The sequence below is a fragment of the Narcine bancroftii genome, chromosome 14 (genome assembly GCF_036971445.1).
Source record: "Narcine bancroftii isolate sNarBan1 chromosome 14, sNarBan1.hap1, whole genome shotgun sequence".
NCBI classification, from domain to species: Eukaryota; Metazoa; Chordata; class Chondrichthyes; order Torpediniformes; family Narcinidae; genus Narcine; species Narcine bancroftii.
In genome coordinates, this window is record NC_091482.1 from 67,625,587 (window position 1) to 67,645,411 (window position 19,825).

General features: G+C 43.6%; 1 protein-coding gene across 1 annotated transcript in view; it reads right to left on the reverse strand.

Moving 5' to 3' along the window:
* Positions 1 to 19,825, reverse strand: part of pex11a (peroxisomal biogenesis factor 11 alpha) — a 132,718-nt gene that overhangs the window by 2,894 nt on the left and 109,999 nt on the right. The window lies entirely within an intron of this gene.

A 19,825-nucleotide genomic window follows, 5' to 3' on the forward strand; every position in this document is an offset into this window, starting at 1 on the left:
ATCAGATTGGGCCATGGTCACTGATAATGTTACCGAGGTCACAGTCCTCTGACAGAGCATGAGTAAATCCACTCGATGAAGTGTTTTTAATTTAGACATACAGCATGGTAACAGTCCCTTCTGGGTCATGAGACCGTGCCACCCAAATTCGTCAATTAATCTACAACCCCGTGCATTCTGGAGGGTGGAAAGCCAGTGGAAACCCACGCAGACATGGAGAGAACATACAAACTCCTTACAGACAGCGCCGGATTCGAACCCGGGACACTGGTGCTGTAATCGCATTGCATTAAATGCTGCGTTAACCGTGGCACCCTTCTGTTGATGAAGAGGGGTTCTGAAAGCAAAGCAGGAAGCCACAATGAGATGGATGTGGGTTCCAAGGTGGGGCGCTGACTGCCAAGGATTGCAAGTGGAGTAATATTTCTTTTTCACAACCCAGTTCCCAATCAGTGCTTATGTGGCTGAGCAGACCTGTGGGTGGTATCATTTCATTAAGGGAGAGCTGCCAGGAGCCACCATCTGTTCCCCATTTTTTCCTAATTAGTTTAATTTTGACCCATTCTACCGCCCTGCTCCCAGCAATTGAAATTCATTTAATCTCAAAATTTACTTCCTGTCCCTATAAAATTTTGCTCTTCCCTCACCGCAGTAGCACAAGTTGCCCCGTGAATGGACCCAGCTGACTGAAGACTTGCCCTTGGTTGGAAACGTTAAACTTCTGGATACAGAAACAGCTGGCACATTAGACTCTGATCCTGACACTCAGGTTCACTGAATCAATGGAAATGAATGATGCATCTGCCAAATTTGCCCTCATTTAACCAAGGACAAATTTTGATCCAAAGCTTAATATTTTTGTGGTATGTCTTTGATCCCAACATTTCTGCGGTGCCATCGATCCATTCTCTGTTATTGAGCTATGATTTCACAATCAAATGTCAGCTGATTAGGTGACACTCACTTTGATTGATCTACTACTGAGGGCGATAGGTCAACAGATATCTCTGTAGAACCAATGGAAGCTTCACTGCATTGTCTAATATTGCACCGTAAAACACAGTAGGCTTTATCTTTGACCCCTGATCTTTGATGAAATAGGGCAGCAAAACCATTATTCATTGGACAATTGAGGGAATTTTAAATTTAAATGTATACATACAGCACGGTAACAGGCCCTTTTGGCCCACGAGCCATGTTGCTGCCCACTTACACCCAATTGACCTACAACCCAGTGCATTCTGAATGGTGGGAGGAAACTGGAGCACCCGGAGGAATCCCACGCAGACACAGGGAGAACATATAAATTCCTTGCAGAGAGCAGGGATTCGAAGCCTGGTCCCAGATGCTAGTGTTGTAACAGTGTTGCACTAACCGCTACACCAACTACGCTGCCCACAAACACCTTCAGAAGAAATTGGCGAATTTCAAATTTATTGTCAGACTACATACATGCCATCACAAAAAAAAACCCTGAGATTATTTTTCCTGCAGGGGAGGCAGGATTTCCACTTATTGGTTAGTGCAGAAAAAATGTACTCAACGTACACATGTAAACAAATAAAGACATGTAAACAAACTGATTGTGCAATACAGAGGGAATAAAAAAGAAAATCAATGAAGTGCACAAGTTCTTAAATGAGTCGTTGATTGAGTTTGTCGTTGAGGAGTCTGATGTTGGAAGGGGAGCAGCTGTTCCTGAGCCTGCTGGTGTGAGTCTCGTGGTTCCTCCACCTCTTTCCTGATGGCGGCAGCGAGAACAGAGCATGTGCTAGGTGGTGTGGATCCTTGATGATTGCTGCTGTTCTCTGACGTGAGTGTTCCCTGTAAATGTTCTCGATAGTGGGGAGGGGTTTGCCTGTGATGCCCTGGGCTGTGTCCACTACATTTTGGCAAGGCTTTCGACTTAGGAGTATTGGTGTCCCTGTACTAGACCGTGATGCAGCTGGTCAGCACACTCTTCTCTACACATCTGTAGAAATTTGCCAGGGTTTGCGATGTCATGCCAAACTCACTTTGTGAAGGTCAGTCTCTTTGTGAAGACTCAAGTGAAAACTATTGCAAGTTTAAGAGAATTTTCCTAATGACTACACTTGTGAAGCTTGTTGCCATGCTTTGTGCAAGAAGAAGTAACAGAATGGTTACAACCCAGAGAGAGGTCAGGTATAGCTGTGCCAGGCCAATGGAAGAGAAGCCCAGGGATCCATTCTTGTTGCCTCCTCCACATCACCTATCCGTTTCCCCTTTCAAGTAAGAATCCCGCGCTGTTTGTAAGGAGTTTGTATGTTCTCCATGTGTCTGTGTGGGTTTTCCCCAGGGGCTCTGGTATCCTCCCACCATTTAAAACATAGGCTTATTGGGTGGCATGGACTCGTAGGCTGAAATGGCCTGTATGTCCAAATTAAAAATTTAAAGTTCAATTCGTACACTTTCTATTTCATATACTTTCTATGGAGACACGGGATAGTCTGATTTAGAAGCGGCTAGTAGAGATGTACAAAATTATTATCATGTTATGTAGAATAACTAGTAACATTCTTTTTATTCATGATGGAACCTCTAAATTGAGGACATTCAAGTCTAAAGTGAGACATGGGTCGAGAGGGAATCTGAGAAGGATTTATTCTTCCACTCAGTGAGTGGTTGGAAGCTGGAATCCAATGCATGAGGGAGGCTGGGGGTGGGGCAGGGGTAAGGACCTTCACAACATTTAAGAAGTACTTGAGGTGTCAAGGTATGAGACTATGTATCAAATGCTGTTAAACAGGACTAATATAAATGGTTGCATTGGTCAGCAGGGATCCAAGTGGGCTGAAGGGCCTGTTTCGGTGCAGTACAGCTCCATGACTGAATATCCTGGCTTTCTGCTGTGAGCCTGCACCACTGTGGATGGTGAGGGACAGGGGGAGGGTAAATGAAAGGAGACCAACATCCAATCTCACTGCATTAGGCTGAAAGCTCGAATTGTGGGAATAAAAGCAATATCTGCGTGAGTTTCCTCCTGGAGCTCCAGTTTCCTCCCACCATTTGAATCGTACCGGGGATGGTAGGTCAAGTGGGCGACATAGGCTCGTGGGCCAAAATGTCTAAGTGTCGAAAGAAGCAAGAAGTAAAACAAAAATCTGCAGACGCTGTGGTTGAAGTAAAAACCCAATGCTGGAGGAACTCAGCAGGTCAAACAGCGTATCTTATACAGGTACACCCATTTTATGAAACTAGAGCATTCCTGTGAAATTGTTAGGAAGCCAAAATGGCGTAAAGTGAAGACTCATTCGCTACTTTTGAAGACTATTTTAGTAAAAGCAAAAACCCATTTAAATCCTTTCATAAAAAGCAAATGCAGGTTTCTTCGTAAAAGTTAATTTTTGTAAACTGAGTATTTGTAAAACAGGGTATATTTGTGTAGCAAAGATAAAGATCCATAATCAATGTTTTGGGCTTGAGTCTATTCATCAAGGAATGGAAAAATGTCGGCAGGCGTCTGAACAAAAAGCTAAGGGCTGAAACATTGGTTATGTATCTTTATTTTTCCTATATAAAGTACACTGTTTAACCTGCGTTGTGTTTTTACTTTAAACAAAGAGGCACTTCAGTTTGAATGGATAAATGACTTATGTAAACATTCTCCATGCATTTATTTTACTTTAAATAGTAATTAAAATTATTTGCACTGTTCTGGCTTCCAGCAAATCAATTAGTCCCTTCAAAGTAAGCTTTGATTCTTTGGCAACTGCTGCCTTGCCCTTTAGGCCTGACAGATACTCAGCAAGGTGAAAAACAACTGCAGGGAAACCTTTTCTGTTGAACACCCTGTGATGCTGCCAAGTATTGGGATGGTGGGAAAAGGCACTTCCATGCAACTTGGAAAGCGTGGAGCTGGCCAAACGTGGGTACTCAGATTCAGCTCCCTGAAAGCTGCAGTGACCAAGCTGCTTTGGCTGGCAGGGAAGGAGCACATCAAGCTGAATAATGAATTCTTCTCACTTGATGTCATTCGATGGCAGCAATGATATTTCACCAAAAGAGGGTGATTGTGTTTACGGTTGAATGGTTTTCCAGGGATTGGACTTTAAAAACAAGCATTCCGTCAGCAGTTGAGGAAAGAAATTTGTGTTTACATGTTGTCTCAACCAGCCCCCTTAAATGCCAATTACTACCAAATTCCTGCTGCTATTTCCACAAAAGGATCCAACGAATAATGCCATGTAATAGTTATGTAGTGCCTCTAACAATGTAAGCGCTCCTGCGGTGTTTCATTTGAAGTTTTGTGGGGGAAAATTTGACACCAATCCAGATAAAAAGACCCAAAAGCTAGGTTAGACAAGCAATCTTTCAAATACATGTTGAAGCTGGAGAGAGAGATTGAGGGAGGGAATCAGAGGGCAGATTGTTCAGGCAGCATCAAGCTGGGATGGAGAGCATAGTGATCAATAGATGTTTCGGACAGGACCCCTTATCAAGGTTTAAGCCCCACTGCTGTCTTAAGTGCACAGTCCAAGAGGGCATCAATTGTCATATGTTAGAGCTAGAAAGTGAGAGAGAATGAGAGAGAGAGAGTGACAGAGAGAGATAGAGAGAGAGGGTGAGAAAGAGAGGGAGATGAGAGGAGAGGGAGAGAAAGGGAGAGAGAGAGGAAGGAGAGAGTAAAGTGAAAAAGGGAAGAGAGATAGAGAGAGAAAATGGAAACCTTGGCCCAATACGTCCACGATGAGATGTTTCATTTTAATTTAACAGCCCCTTTCAGCCCTTGAGTCCATGCCACTCAAATACACCCAATTAATCTACAACTCCCCGTATGCTTTGAAGGGTGGGAGGAAACTGAGCACTCGGAGGAAACCCATGCAGACACAGGTAGAATGTACAAACATTTTTCAGACTGCTCTGGATTTGAATCCAGTTCACTGGGGCTGTAATAGCGTTTCGCCAACCACTATGTTAACTGTGTCACCCACTAATTTACATTAATCCTACATGCAGCTCCTAATAGCCTGAATGCACCTGTGATTGTCTGATCTCAGAAGCTAAGCAGGCTCAGGGCTGGTCAGTACTTTACCTTAATCCAATTTGCTTTTATTTTCATCACATCCCCAATTCCTCCTTCCCCTCCCCAAATTCGACTGCACACTTTACAGGGCCAATTGACAAGGTGCAGTCGCAGCCGAACCCAGGTCTCTGACTCTGTGAGGCAACAATCCCATTAATTGTGCCACGGTTGACCGAGTTCTACATCATATTCAGCTCATTCACTGAAGCAGACTCATGGGCAGGACTCATATGAACCTCCCCTCTACACATTTCTACTCCCTAATGAAGTATCCTGGACCAGAGGCGCTGCGCAGCCTGCTGGAGAATTGTTACAGAATCCCTGTCATGGAACAGTTGCAGAATGTGGTTGTTGAAGTAACAAGGTTGACGTTTACTGAGAGGATATCGAAAGGATATGGATGACATTAAAGGAATGAAAACGCTTTCATATTTATGCAGGTTCATTCAATATTATAGTCATTGGAATGTGGTAATTCTCAAGCCTTTCCTTTGGTCTCAGTTAAATGCAAGGATCAGACAAAAGGTAATCTCACAGAAAAGTCCTGCCTCTTGCTGTTTGCTGCTTTAATTTCACCAGCTCCCCGGTCGGTGTCACATTACAGAGCAGATGACAGACATCTAAATTGGGATGTGATAGAGCTCAGGGTTTATCTTTCTTTCCACACCTTGTCGGCTTTCCCCAAACTCCAACTTTACCACCAGCTTTCCCTTTCGCATTTGAGCCCTTGCTACCCACACCGTCAGCAATCCCATCACCTGCTCTCCTTGCATGTCCATTTCAGGATGACATTATCCTGATAAAGGCAGCGAGCTACAAAAGCTTCAAACATTGCACAGTAGCACTTGGAGTCATGAACCGTTTCAGCAAGATTCTCTTTGGTTTCAATGCAACAATTTTTTTTACCATCAGGATAATCTAACTTCTGTCCTTTATCACTTCCCCAGTTGAAGGAGGGGAGGTATGGAGGATCCAAATCTGATGCATGTGCCACATTCTAAGATAAATGCAACACTAATGGCAAAATTACATTGGGACGCACCCAAGTTTTGGATACAGACAATTTTGGTCATTCTGGCTAATATTACCTTTTAAATGCCAAGAAGGGAATTCTACTGTTATTGCAATATCAGCGTTGCCAAAGCTGGAATTTAACCAAGTGATGGATGGAAATGATCACTCAACATTGAGGGTCTCAGTTGGGTGGCACAGTTAGCATAACAATGAGCTCAATGACAGTTACAACACCAGTGACTGGGGTCCATATCCAGTGCTGTCTGTACGCTCTTCCCGTGTTGGCGTGGGTTTCCTCCGGGTGCTCCGGTTTCCTCCCATCCTCCAAACTGTACCAAGTTGTAGGTCAATTGGGTGTAATTAGCCAGCACGGCCTCATGGCCCAAAAGGGCCTGTTACCGTGCTGTATGTCTACATTTAAAAGGGTCCTGACTTGAAACATCAGTCCTTCGTAGCGCGAATAAAAGCTCTCACGACTGGAGGGAGAACAAATGCTTTTATTAACATAACTATGGGAAGGGTCTTCGGAAGGGTTCTGGGTTTAGGCAGGAAATCAGGGTTATATGTGAGCAGATGGGGTTGGAGCTGGGAGGCGGGGCCAGCCCTCAGCACCACGCCCGACCAGTGAATCCCAGTTCACTGCACCCTTTTTATGGTGCAACTGCGTAATAAAGCCGGCTCAATGGAAAAAAATAAAGGTGAATTTACCTTTGATGGAGAAGGCCTACAAGGCTAATCCAGTGTTGCCTTCATACTGACCATGGATACGGCCTGACCCACTGAGTTCCTGCAACAGCTCATTGCTTGTTCAATCTACAGTTATTGCTCTCTAAGTTTAATGTGACCCCAGACTCCGGGGATTGCAGGTGACTTTTAATTACCCTCAGACGTGGCCCATCATACCACTTACTTCAAGGCTACTTGAAGAAGACAACAAACAAGGGCCCAGTTAGTGACCCCCAGATCCCATACATGGCTGGTGTAGATTTTTTCCTTCGCTCAGGGATTGTGCAGGGGAAAGGGGAATAAGTAAATAAACAGAGGAGGATTAGTCACTGGGTTCCTGAACCTGCTTCATCATTCAATGAAGTCAAGAAGGATCCGTGGCCTCATCTCCACATCCTTGTCTGATACCCACCATCCCCATCACCTTAATAGACCAAAAAGTTGCCAACCTCAACCTTGATTTATCTTCATCACTGGTGATAGATCAGATCGTTCGCATGCTGAAGGAATGCATCCATCCTCTGGGCTGCTTGTCAGAGGTCACAAGGTTATAGGAAGTTGACTACATACTTCCATTCCCACAGCATGATCAGGGCACATTGCCATAAAGCAAGTACACTAAGTGGAGGATGATCATAGGAGGTTCGGGTTTCATTGCTGCAGAGATACCAAGGCCATTCTAGGAACCAGCAAGGATGGTTACTAATCAGCTGTGACGCTGTGCTCAATAATATAACAAGGCAGGTTGCTGAGGATCAATGCCCAGCACTCCCCTTCCTGAATCAGGAGGTTTGTCCCAAGGTCCTGAGCTTAGAGCTCACAAAGATAGGCTCTGTTCACTGTGCAGTACTGATGGAGTACTACCCTTCTAGAGGTGCCATCCTTAATTATGAGGTTAAACTAAGCCCTCTACTGCCCTCAGGCAATCACCTGAAAAGTTGGAGAAGTGGCAATGGGGTCCCTCAGGATGATATAAGTTTATTGTCCTACACACAAGTACAATGTACAGATGCAGCAAACTTCTTCATTGCTGCAGCCAAACAGGTTCGGAATGTTCTACAACAATGGTTCTCAACCTTTATTTTTCCACTCATATACAATGCCATAGGTCAGTGGTTTTCAAACCTCTTTCTTTCCACTCACATCCCACCGTAAGTACTCCCTATGCCATTGGTGCTCTGTGATTAGTAAGGGATTACTTACGGTGGGATGTGAGTGGAAAGAAAAAAATAATTGAGAACCACTGGTGTAGACAGATCTATTGTTGCCCCTGGAGTAGTTTATGGTTTGGGTAATATGGGGAGATTTAAGATCTTGATAGCTGTTGGGAATAAAAATCTGTTCTTTAACCTCGAGGTGCGGGACTTCAGGTTTCTGTACCTTCTACCTGAAGGTAGCAGCGAGAAGAGATCAAAGCAAGGGTGATGGGAGCCCTGTCCTTCTTGAGGCAATACCTCAGAAAGATGTCACAGGCAATACATGCAACAGTATCATTATAAAACATTATCCATATTGCTACTTTTCAGCTCTTGCTTTGCACAGACTATTTGCTGAATGTTCTCTGTTACAATCAGAGTGTATTTCAAACAAACATAATTGATTTTCTCTGGTACTTTTGGAATATATCAAAATGGACTTGGTCTGTACTATATAAATTCAGATTACTGTGGAAATAACACACAGAAATGCTGGAGGAACTCAGCCAGTCTTGCAGCATCCATAGGAGATAAAGATATATTACTGACATTTCGAGGCTGAGCCCTCCTTCAAGTTATAAGCAAAGAACAGGAAATCTCAGAATAGGGGCAGTGCTGACCGGGGGAGGAGTCCAGACCAACAAAAGATGTTAATCGGAAATGATAAGGGGAGGGGTGAGAATAGATTTTGGTTCTGTGAAAGGAGACAGGGAAAAGGTAGAGAGAGGCAGAGCTGGTGGAAGGCAACAGAGAAGAAGTGGGTTTAAGTCAATATTAATACCATCCAGTTGGAGGGTGCTCAGTTGGAAGATAAGGTGTTGTTCCTCTAATTTGCAGATGGTCTCAGTCTGGCAGTGCATGAGACCGTGAACAGACATGTCAGCAAGGGAATGGGACAGGGAATGATCCAAGCTTATGCGGCGGACAGCGCCAGGTGCTCAACAAAGCGATCTCCCAGTCTGCGGTCAGTCTCTCCAATGTCGAAGAGACGTTTGTGTATATTGTTCAGTTTCTGTTGAGTTGGTACTGTGCTGTTTTGGCCAGTGATTGAGCATCACTGACACACAAGGGGAGACATTCAAAACCCTGGGGGAAATGTAAGTGAACCCTGGTGTCAGAATTGTGAGAACACATTGGCGAGATGTTGGCTTCCCAAACTGGAAACAGAGAAACGGTATTGTAAAATAATAAGTGGTGCAGGGAAAGTAAAGACTAATTATCGCTTTAAATTTACCATTGGCACTTATACCCAGCAATTAATCATAATTCATTTCTCTCCTTGTGAATCCTAAAATGTACCACTGTATTTCAAAGAATTTTAGTCTTTGCATCTAATCTCCAAGTCTCTGAAACTGACGTCAGGTGCTGCGTACAATGTAAATCAGTCATTCAAAATGGTTGCCCTACTGGGACTTTTTCCTTTCATCTAAGAGTAGATATGACTTGTATTTAATGCCTCTTCCAAAGAAAATGGTGTATCTGACAGTACAGTATTCCTTGAGGACAGAATAATATTTGAGCATAATATTTGTGCAAATATATCTAGAATTGAACTTGAACCCACAACTCAGACTTTAGAATGTCACCTGCCAAATACGTGGCAGCTTTAACATTTATTCCAACCCTTGGGGGAACAGCACATTTAAGTAAAAGCCTTGTTTTCTTTTCACCTCACAGAACATAAATATTTATTTTATGTTTTTATATAGTCATTAGGACTGTCTAAAGAAATCTCTTGGTGCCTGCCCCATTGACCACCGCCAGTGGGCTGATATCGCCTCAAACCGTGCATCTTGGCGCCTCACAGTTCGGCGGGCAGCAACCTCCTTTGAAGAAGACCGCAGAGCCCACCTCACTGACAAAAGGCAAAGGAGGAAAAACCCAACAACCAACCCCAACCCACCAATTTTCCCCTGCAACCGCTGCAACCGTGTCTGCCTGTCCCGCATCGGACTTGTCAGCCACAAATGAGCCTGTAGCTGACGTGGACATTACCCCTCCATAAATATTCGTCCGCGAAGCCAAGCCAAAGAAAGAAGGAGAGAAGAAACCAGCTCTTGACTGCTTTACAGGAAAAGGGGCCCAGTAACCTTGATCAGAGTCCTAAGGGGACCATAGCTGAAAAGATATTGCGAATGGGTGATGTAAAGAGCTCAGAAGTGAACACACCTGCCAATTAAGAGTTAAATCTACTTACCTGTGAGGCTGATGCGTGATTGGCCCTCACAGCTGAAGGTGATTGGTCCTCCATGTGCCAACCAATGGTTAGATCAGGCCATCAGTGAGGTTGATCCTCACAGGTCACATGGAGCAGCTCTTATTTTTTTTTTTGCAGCTCTTACTCTTTTGAGCTCCAAGTCACAGGTGGCATCGTGATGGGCCCATTCTGAATCCCAAGCCCTGGGAGATGCTGGAGACCAGTTTCATGGTATATACTCGTTCCTTGTAATGAGGTTACTGTTTATTACTGTGCAGTGACTGCTAGAGAGAGAGAGAGAGGTGGTGGATATTGTGTGTTTAAACCACAAGTTCTCAATCAGGAGTTGAAATTGTTTAGCAGTGATTTATTTGCATCCGATGTGTAGTTATTTGTGTATGATTCCTGTGTTTGTGAATTCCGCAGTGTTTTAATAAAGACTTTGTCAACTCACAGTAAACATACACTTGACTGGTTTAATAAGTGACTCTCAAGCTCTTATCTGTGCTTATTTTCTGGTGTGAATTAATTTCCAATGAATTGCAATCTGAGGGATTTAGGAACAGAGGCTATTCAGGCCCACCAGCTTTTTACAGCAATCATTTGGCTAATCTGCATCCTAACATTATCCAATAATCTTTATTCCATATCACACATTAGTAGTACATCCTTCACTGATTGTTCCTTTCCCAGTGTCCTGTAAAATTCAAAGCTCTAGAATGAATGAATGGAATTGAATTATTTTACTGTCGTATGTATTGAAATACAGTAAAAAAAAACTTTATATTGGGTTTCTCCAGGCAATTTAATTGACGCAGCAGGTGAGGCAATAATAACAAACAATCAATAAGATGATAGCGTACAAAGTAGTGTTACAATTGTCAAATGGTGCAGGGTAGAGAGAAAGGTACAAAATTATAATGCAGGGAATAGAGGAAAGTACATTTATAAAAGACAGTGCAAGGACATCAGCTTTTGCTGGTGTGAGATCCATCCAAGAATCTGATAACAGCAGGAAAGAAATGGTCCTTGAATCTGGAGGTTTGAGATCTCAAGCATGCATACCTGCCCAATAGAAGAGAGCGTGGTGAGATGAGACCTTCAATATGTTGGCAGCTCTATTGAGTCTTGGAGGGGGTGATTGGTTTGCGTGATGGCCTGAGCTGCGTGAACCACTCTCTGTTGTTTCTTGTGGTCTTGAGCAGAGCAGCTACTGTGTGATGCATCTGGGCGGGACACACTCAATGGCGCATTTGTAAAAGTTGGTAAGAGACTGTGTTGGGAGGAAAAGTTTGTCGGGTCTGTGCAACACAGATTAATAACAGAGAAATAATCTTTATTGAGGCCCTGGGGAATTCACAAAAGGGCACAGGAATAATATGCAAATAACCACACATTGGGTGCAAATAAATAATTGCTAAACAATCACAGCTCCTGACTGGGAATGCGAGGTTTAAACATTCAATACTCACCAGCCTTTTCTCTCTCTAGCAGTCACTGCACACAAATAAACAGTAACCTCATTACAACGAACAAGTATATACCAGGCAACCGGTCTCCAGCATTTACCAGGACTCATGATTCAGGACGGGCTCATGCAGTTGGCTCTCTGGTGCCACCCATGGGTGAGCTCAGCAATGGTCCCAAGGGAGCAGCAAAAAAAGAGCGAGGTGCTCCACATGACCTGCAAGGACCAATTGCGTGTCAGCTTCACCAGTGGGCTGATCCAACCATTGTTTAGCACCTGGAAGACCAATCACAACAACATGTCTTCTTCGAACCCGAAGGGCTGCCAATATCTCCGTTTCCTGAAGTCAATGACCATCTCCTTCCTGTTGCTGACATTAAGGGAGAGGTCGCTATCCTGACATCATGCCTCCGGATTGTCTTGCCGCTCCCTCTCCTCCACCCGAATATTGTTTGAAATCCGGCCTACAATGGTGGTGCCATTTGCAGATGTAGATGAAGTTAGAACGGTCCTTGGCTCACAGCCATAAGTGTCAAGAGTGGAGGTGATTGGATAATTCAATAGTCAAAGAAATTTATTGGCTGCATTGCTATGTGACTGATATTGACATAATCAACCAATTTTATATGCACCTATCCTCAATTCACTGCACTTTTCTGGAGAAATCACCTTGTTTTTGTTGGAAAAAATAAAGTACACTTTGTTTCCTTTGCTCTTAGTAAATTAACTCTTCTTTTTTTCCAACAGATTGCCTGTTGTCAGTCATGCATTCTGCTCCCACATCTAGCTCATGGGCTAGTGCCGTCCTATCAATAGGCCTTTTGTAGTGTAAAAAAAAAGCAAATCTTCTCCACCTTCGTGTCATTTCACACCTTCATGAAAGGGCAGATTCAGCAGGCGAACTCTGATCCTCCCGGGGGTGGGGGGGGGGTTACACTCAGAGGGGGAGCGACTTGCTCCACCCCCTCAATCCTGCTGCTGAAAATGGCTGCAAAGGGGCAGGCTGATGATGTCGTCAGCCCACGACCCAGGAGCGCGAAGTTAAAAGTGCTCAGTGTGGTCAGATACTCACATCAATCACATCATTACTCTGTTCATAAGAGTGATGGCTAAAGTATGTTGTTCCTGAGGGAGGGAGGGAATGTCGATATTAATTTTTTCACTTTCCAGTGTGTAGGGATGACGTCACGGTGACGGGTGGTGCTACTGTACCATTCTCCCCGCCTCCCTCGTCCCTGGAAGATGGCTCCCAATGCTGCTCTATGAAGGCCATGCTGGATCTGCCTTATAGGCCTTCTCCATAAAAAGGTAAGTTCGCCTTTTGTTTTCGTTGAGCAGGCTTTAATGCGAAATTGCACCATAAAAATAGTTAATCCAATTCAAGATATAAATGTATTTGATAATGCCAGATTTATCAATGAATTAGAGGTGAGGCAGGACGAGTTCCTTAGGGCTAGACGTGCAATTTACACAGAACAAGTTGAGAGAAACAATAATAAGTTTGCGATATTGGTGACGTGATATTAGAATATTACACGCTATTACCTTTTCCTTTCGTGAGAGATGGGCATGCATTAAATACATGTCAAAGAAATGATACATCTGACAGGATAGTATTCCCTTAGGACAGAACTGAGGTGTGACCATATAATAGGTGCAAATATATCCAGAATTGAGCTTGAACCCACAACTCAAAGGCTTAAGAGTGTCACCTGCCAAATACGTGGCAGCTTTACCATTTATTCCAATCCATGCCTTGCAGATAAAGGACATTGGCAGAGAAAGTAGATGCAATGTTAGAAAATCAAGCGTTCTACTGTGATCAGTTACCTAATGGTTTTTTGGTCTGATGGAAGAAGAGTAAAGAAAATTGGATAATTCCTTGAAGAGGAATTTTCAAAGATTTGGCAGAGGTGCAATGGTATTAATTTTTTGGATCTTCATTGTACCGTGTGATAGTATGATTCATCAACAAAGGTTGGGTTAGGGGGTCTGAGACTCGTACCACCAAGTTCAGGAACAGCTGCTACCATCAGACTCCTGAACAACAAACTCATTTAAGGATTCTTGCTTTGCCTATTATTTATTATTGAATAGATATTTTCTGTATTGCAGTTTGTTTACATGCATTTCTTTGTTTGCATTTCTCTCTTTTGTATACGCACATTTTCTTGATTATATATTTTTTTTGCCTGCTGATAAATAGAAATTCTGCCTTGCCCACAGCAAAAAAGAATCTCAGGGTTTTACACACCACAAGGATGCGTGCTTATCCCACTGCTCTACTCGTTATACACCCGTAACTGTGTGGCCAGGCACAGTTCCCATGCTATCTTCGTTTGCCAATGCCACCACTGTTGTTGGCAGAATTACATACAGCATTCAGGAAATGTACAGGAGGGAGATAGATCAACTCGTTGAATGGTGCCACAACAACCTTGCGCTCAACATCAGTAAAACCAAGGAGATGATTGTGGACTTCAGGAAGAGGTCAGGGGAACATGATCCAGTCCTCATTGAGGGCTCAGTGGTAGAGAGGGTGAAGAACTTTAAATTTCTGGGTGTCAATATCTCTGAAAATCTGTCCTGGAGCCTCCATGATGATGCCATCACAAAGAAGGCTCACCAGCGGCAATACTTTGTGAGGTGTCTGAGGAGATTCGATATGTCACCGAAAACTCTCATAAACATTTACAGGTGTACCGTGGATAACATTCTGGCTGGTTGCATAATTAATGGAGGCGCCAACTCTCAGGACAAGAATAAACTCCAGAGGCTTGTTAACTCGGCCTGTGACATCATGGGCATCAGACTTCACTCCATCGAGGACATCTACAAGAGGCGGTGTTTTAAGACAACAGCCTCTATCTTCAAGGATTCTCACCACCCAAGCCATGCCCTCTCCACTCTGCTACCATCGGGAAAAAGGTACAGAAGCCTAAAGACGAGCACTCAGCGGCACAAGGACGGCTTCTTCTCCACTGCCATCAGATTCCTGAATAATCAATGCCTTACTTTTCGTGCACTATTTTTTTAATAGACATAGTAAGATGGTTATAATATGAATGTTTGCACTTTGTCGCTGTCGCAAAACATCAAACTCGCTCCTGACAATAAATCCTGATTGTGACTCTGGTTACAAATCTAAACTTTGAACTTTGAGCCACCTTCACTGGATAGTGCTTGTAAACTTGGCCCAGGCATTGCACGTAGACTTGGTATTCTTGATAACTGATATGTATATGCATGCAAATATTTCCCTGCAGGAAGAAAATAAAATAAATAGGACAAGAGCCCGAGGCAATTTCTCACTGTCCTGCCCCAAAGGACAGTAACAGAAGAATTGTTATGACAGCTAAGCTATGCTTCCATGTGTCTTTACTCATCAGCTTGAAAACTAAAAAACTGTTTAAACAATTGAATATTGTGTGTTTTTCAATTTTTCTCCCTGAGTTGCTGAAATATTTGAGAAAGAAACACAGAATCAATTGTAACTTTCTGGGAGTCTCCTTTTCAGCAATTTTACCAATTTGGAAATCCACCACTACAGCTGACACTATAGAAAATGTCTGGATCCCCTCCCTCCCAAATGTTACACCAATTTAAACTATTATTTGGCAAAGGTTTCAGAGCACAATGCATGCAAGTCATTGACGTAGTTTCTAAAAATGGTTCTCGGGTTCTTTTCATAGCACAACAGGCAATACCTGGCTGAGTCACACACACAAGAACCCTCACATCTTATATTTCTTTTCAACAGTATTTCTCATCCTGTGGTCTGCTTACCACTGGTGGTTTGTGGGTTTGTTAAAGGCGAAGACAAATTTTACTGATATAATAACAGATTAAGCAAGGCTGTAAATTTAACAACAACAAAAAATGAAAATTCTCAAAAAATGTTCCCACCCAAACAGACCAAAAAGCCCCTCAGTGGTCTGAGAAGGGGCTTGATGTTCACCAGCTCCCCCACCCCTTGCAGTTAGTCTGTGGATTTGTAATAGTTGGTTCACAAATTGTAAACAAATACAAGGTGGTCTGCCAGCAAAGAATGAGTGAGAACCACACAGCAAGCCATTCTGCCCATTGAACCTATGGTCTCATAGCAATCTCATCATTCCTATCCTCTGTAACCATTCTCTCTGGCCTTCTCCTATTCTTCTGTCATTCAATGACAACAGGGGCATTTTTATAGTCATGGCTTAACCAGCATCCAGCAATATCTTCAGGCTGCTGGAGGGAATCGGAGCATTGGGAGGAAACCTAGAGGGTCAGGGTGGGCCAAATGCTGATGAGACATGAAATGAAAACCCAGATCCGCTCACTCTTCTGGACACAAAACATTGTTAGTAACAAGTGCAAAGAAAAGCCAGAGTTTTCCCCACTGACCAGTTTCTATCTTGTTCCTGTCTCAAGATAAAATAAAATGATTATGCAGTCACCATCACTGTTGGTGGTGAGAGCTTGCTGGAGCACAAATTGATGCTCAATTTTTCCTTATGCTGCAGTGATGACATTGTACTGATGTGTGTGACAATAAATGATCATTCGCAGCACATTGAGTCATCCATGAAGAAGGCGTTCCCATACCTCAACTTTCTAAGAAGTCAAGAGGAGAATTGACATGTCATCGAAGACTCGGTCAAACTTCCTCTGTGAAAAATATTCTGGCTGCTTGCATCACAGCCTGGTCTGCTAATTCGAGGGCCCAGGAATACAGAAGACTCCAGAAGGTCCATCACTGGCTGTGCGGACATCGATGCGAGGCGCTGCCTCAAATAGGCAACCAATATCATAAAGGAGTCCTGGTCATAATCTCTTCTTGCTGATGCCTTTAGACAGAGGGTTCAGAAGCCTGAAGTCCAGCACCTCCAGAGAAAAGAACAGTTTCATTTCCAATGGCAATCAGGCTCTTGAACCTCCCCTTGTTACCCAAATCATGAACCACTCCAGCACCACAATACACCTGTCGGCAAAATTAAAACACCACTTTTTTCTTGCGCTACTATAGGTTTTATTATCTATCTTTTATATTTACCCTCTCTTTCCCCGTGGTAATTCAATGCGTATTATTGGAGTTGATTTTTTTTAAATAAAATGCTGTCTGAATGCTGCAAGTAAGAATTTTGGTGCATATACACATGACAATAAACTGTCATTATCAGGAGGTCAAGCAACATCCATGGAGGCATCCTGCTTGCAACATCTTCTTGTCGGGAAAATGAGACAGGAGTCTCAGAGCTAGAACCACCCGGCTGAGGAACAGCTTCTTCCCACAGGCAGCGAGAATGTTGAAACAACTCTCCGTGACATTACTATCTATTAATAATATTTATTTCAATATATGTAAATATGTACTGCATATATGCATCGTTTGTCTGTATGTGTTTTAAATAAGTATGCTTGCTTTGCACTGAGGACTAGAGAACGCTGTTTCGTCAGGTTGTACAGGTCCAGTTGGATGACAAATAGTGTTGAAGTGAACTGAAAGAGATAGTTGTCGTTTTGAGGTCGAGGCCCTACATTGGGACTGAGAGTGCAGAGGGAAGTGAGGAATGATAGGGAGGAGTGAATTAGGGGCAGGCAGGTGATAGATGGACCGCCTGAGGGAGTGGTTTGCTCCAGCGCACTGCACCTGCCATCTCTTGCACCTGATTGCAAGAACTGTTGGCATATTATTATTAGGACAAGAAAGGCGCGATAGAAATGTAAGGCCCTGGGGCTGAGTTGTCAGGGCAAGAAATGCCTTGCTCTCCAGTGCCTCCTGGGCACCATCAAGTTGATGATAGAGAGTATAATACACCGCCAATGTAATGAACCTTTCAATCAGAGTGTGTGCTCCTTTATTGGAGGGATTCCCTTCAGGTATGGAGGTGTGAGAAGATAAAGCTTGAAAACATACCCACACTGTCACCATCAGCATTGTTAATGCACTACCCAAAAGTGCTGGAGAAACTCAGGAGGTCATGCAGCATGCAAAGGAAGTAAAGGGTAACCAACGGTTTGAGCATGGACCCTTCAGCAACGCATGAGCAAGAAGCGATGTCAATAACACACACAGCTGGATAGGGTCGTAAAGAGAACTTTTGGCATATTGTCCTTCGTAAATCAAACTACTGAGCACAGGAGTTGGGATGTGATGGTAGGCCAAATTTGGAGTTTTGTGCGCAGTTTTGCAGGAAAGATATCAATAAGATGGAAAAAGTGCAGGAAAGATTTACTAGGAAGTAGCCAGGACTTCAGGAACTGAGTTGCAGGGATAGGTTAAACAGTTAGGACTTTATTCCTTAGAGCGTAGAAGAATGAGGGGAGATTTGATCAAGGTATACAAAATTATGAAGGGAATAGATGCAGTGAAGGCAAGTATGCTTTTTCCACTGGGTGAGATGCAAACCAGAGGACATGGGTTAAGGGTGAAAGAGGAAAGGTTTAGGGGGAACTTCTTCACACAGAGTGGTGGGAGTGTGGAACATATTGCCAGCTGAAGTAGTGAATGTGGGCTCAATTTTAACATTGAAGAAAAATTTGGACAGGTACATGAATGGGACAGGTATGGAGGGCTATGGACTGGGTGTAAGTCAGTAGGACTAACCAGAATAATAGCTTGACATAGACCAGAAGAGCCGAAGGACCTGTTTTCTGTGCTGTAATGTTCTATCGTTCTGTGGTTCTTTGTAAATCATGTGCACAAGCCTCTGAACACGTGCACAAACACACACAAATGTGCACCAATATAGGTACACATGAAAGACATAGATGAACATGTGTGCAAAGAAAGATGTGCAGAAAATGCATTTGACAGTTGCACCAACACACACCACACGTACACATGCAGAGACCCACATAGACACCCAAATGTAGGCGCAGGCCCACACCCACTCTCCATTCTATTGACATCATTTATTCCTCACATGGAAGGAGCATCTGGGATTTTCTGCGTAACTGAATAAGATGGTTTTAAGCAACATTTCATTTGTGAATCTGTGAGGGACATCTACTGCATCTGGTGTTCCCGTGGTGGTCTCCTCTACATCAGAGAGATTGGGTGTAGATTGGGACATCGCTTCATTCAGCACCACGGTTCCATCCGCCACAATAGCATGCATCTCCCTGAGGCCACCCATTTCAATTCACCGTCCTATTCTCTTGCTGACCCATTTGTCCTTGGTCTCACACACTTCCAGACTGTGACCAACTGCAAATTGGAGGAACAACACTTTACCTTCCATCTGGGCCCCCTCCAACTGGATGGCATTAACATTGACATTTGGTTTCTGTTAAACCACCCCCCCCACCCTCCTTCTTCTTCTTCTTCCACGTCACCTTTCCCCCCCAGGTCTCTCTCTCTCTCTCTCTCTCTCTCTCTCTCTCTCTCTCTCTCTCTCTCTCTCTCTCTCTCGCTCTCCCCCCCACCTCTCCTTTCACAGAGCCAGAACCAATTCTTCTTAACATACTCAATTAGCACCGTTTGTTGGTCTGGACTCCTCCCCCTCCCCTTCTTCAGCCTTTATTCTGACACCTTCACATTCTTTGCATATACCCTGAAGAAGGGCTCAGGCCTGAAACATCGGTAATATATCTTTACCTCCCATGGACGCTGCAATAACGGCTGAGTTTCTCCAAGCATTTCTGCCTGTTTTTTATTAAAATATTTTGCCAAGCTTCTGCACTTCAACCCATCCCTGCTTGCTTTAACAGCAACTTGACCACTGGCAAGTCATATGGAAAAATGACAGGATTTTGCAATTACATTTTTCTAAAAAAACATTTCGGTTTTAATAATGGAATCCAACTGGATGCGGTCATTTTAAAAACTGTTTGTCTGCCGTCTGTGGTGAGCTTTTGTTTTATGCTCGTGCAATCTCTCCACATTTTTGTTGGCACCAGGTGCCTGCTGGCAGTGGGTACGAAGGATTGAGGGCTGTGGGACCTTATTTCCAAATGAAAATGAGTCCCAGATCTTCGATTGCTGACTTGCGCTGTGGGACCTTTGGAATATCACAAACCTCTCTCTGTTAAAAGGCAGAAAGGCACAAGAGAGAAAGCGTGGGCTTACTTTAGTCATTTGTGTTCTTTGGGATTTGGCAGAGGGAGTCAGACTCTAAAGCAAAGATGTGGGTGAAAGTTCATATACAAGCCGTCTTGTAAATGGTGTAATGTCCTGTCAACTTAAATCCCAGCTG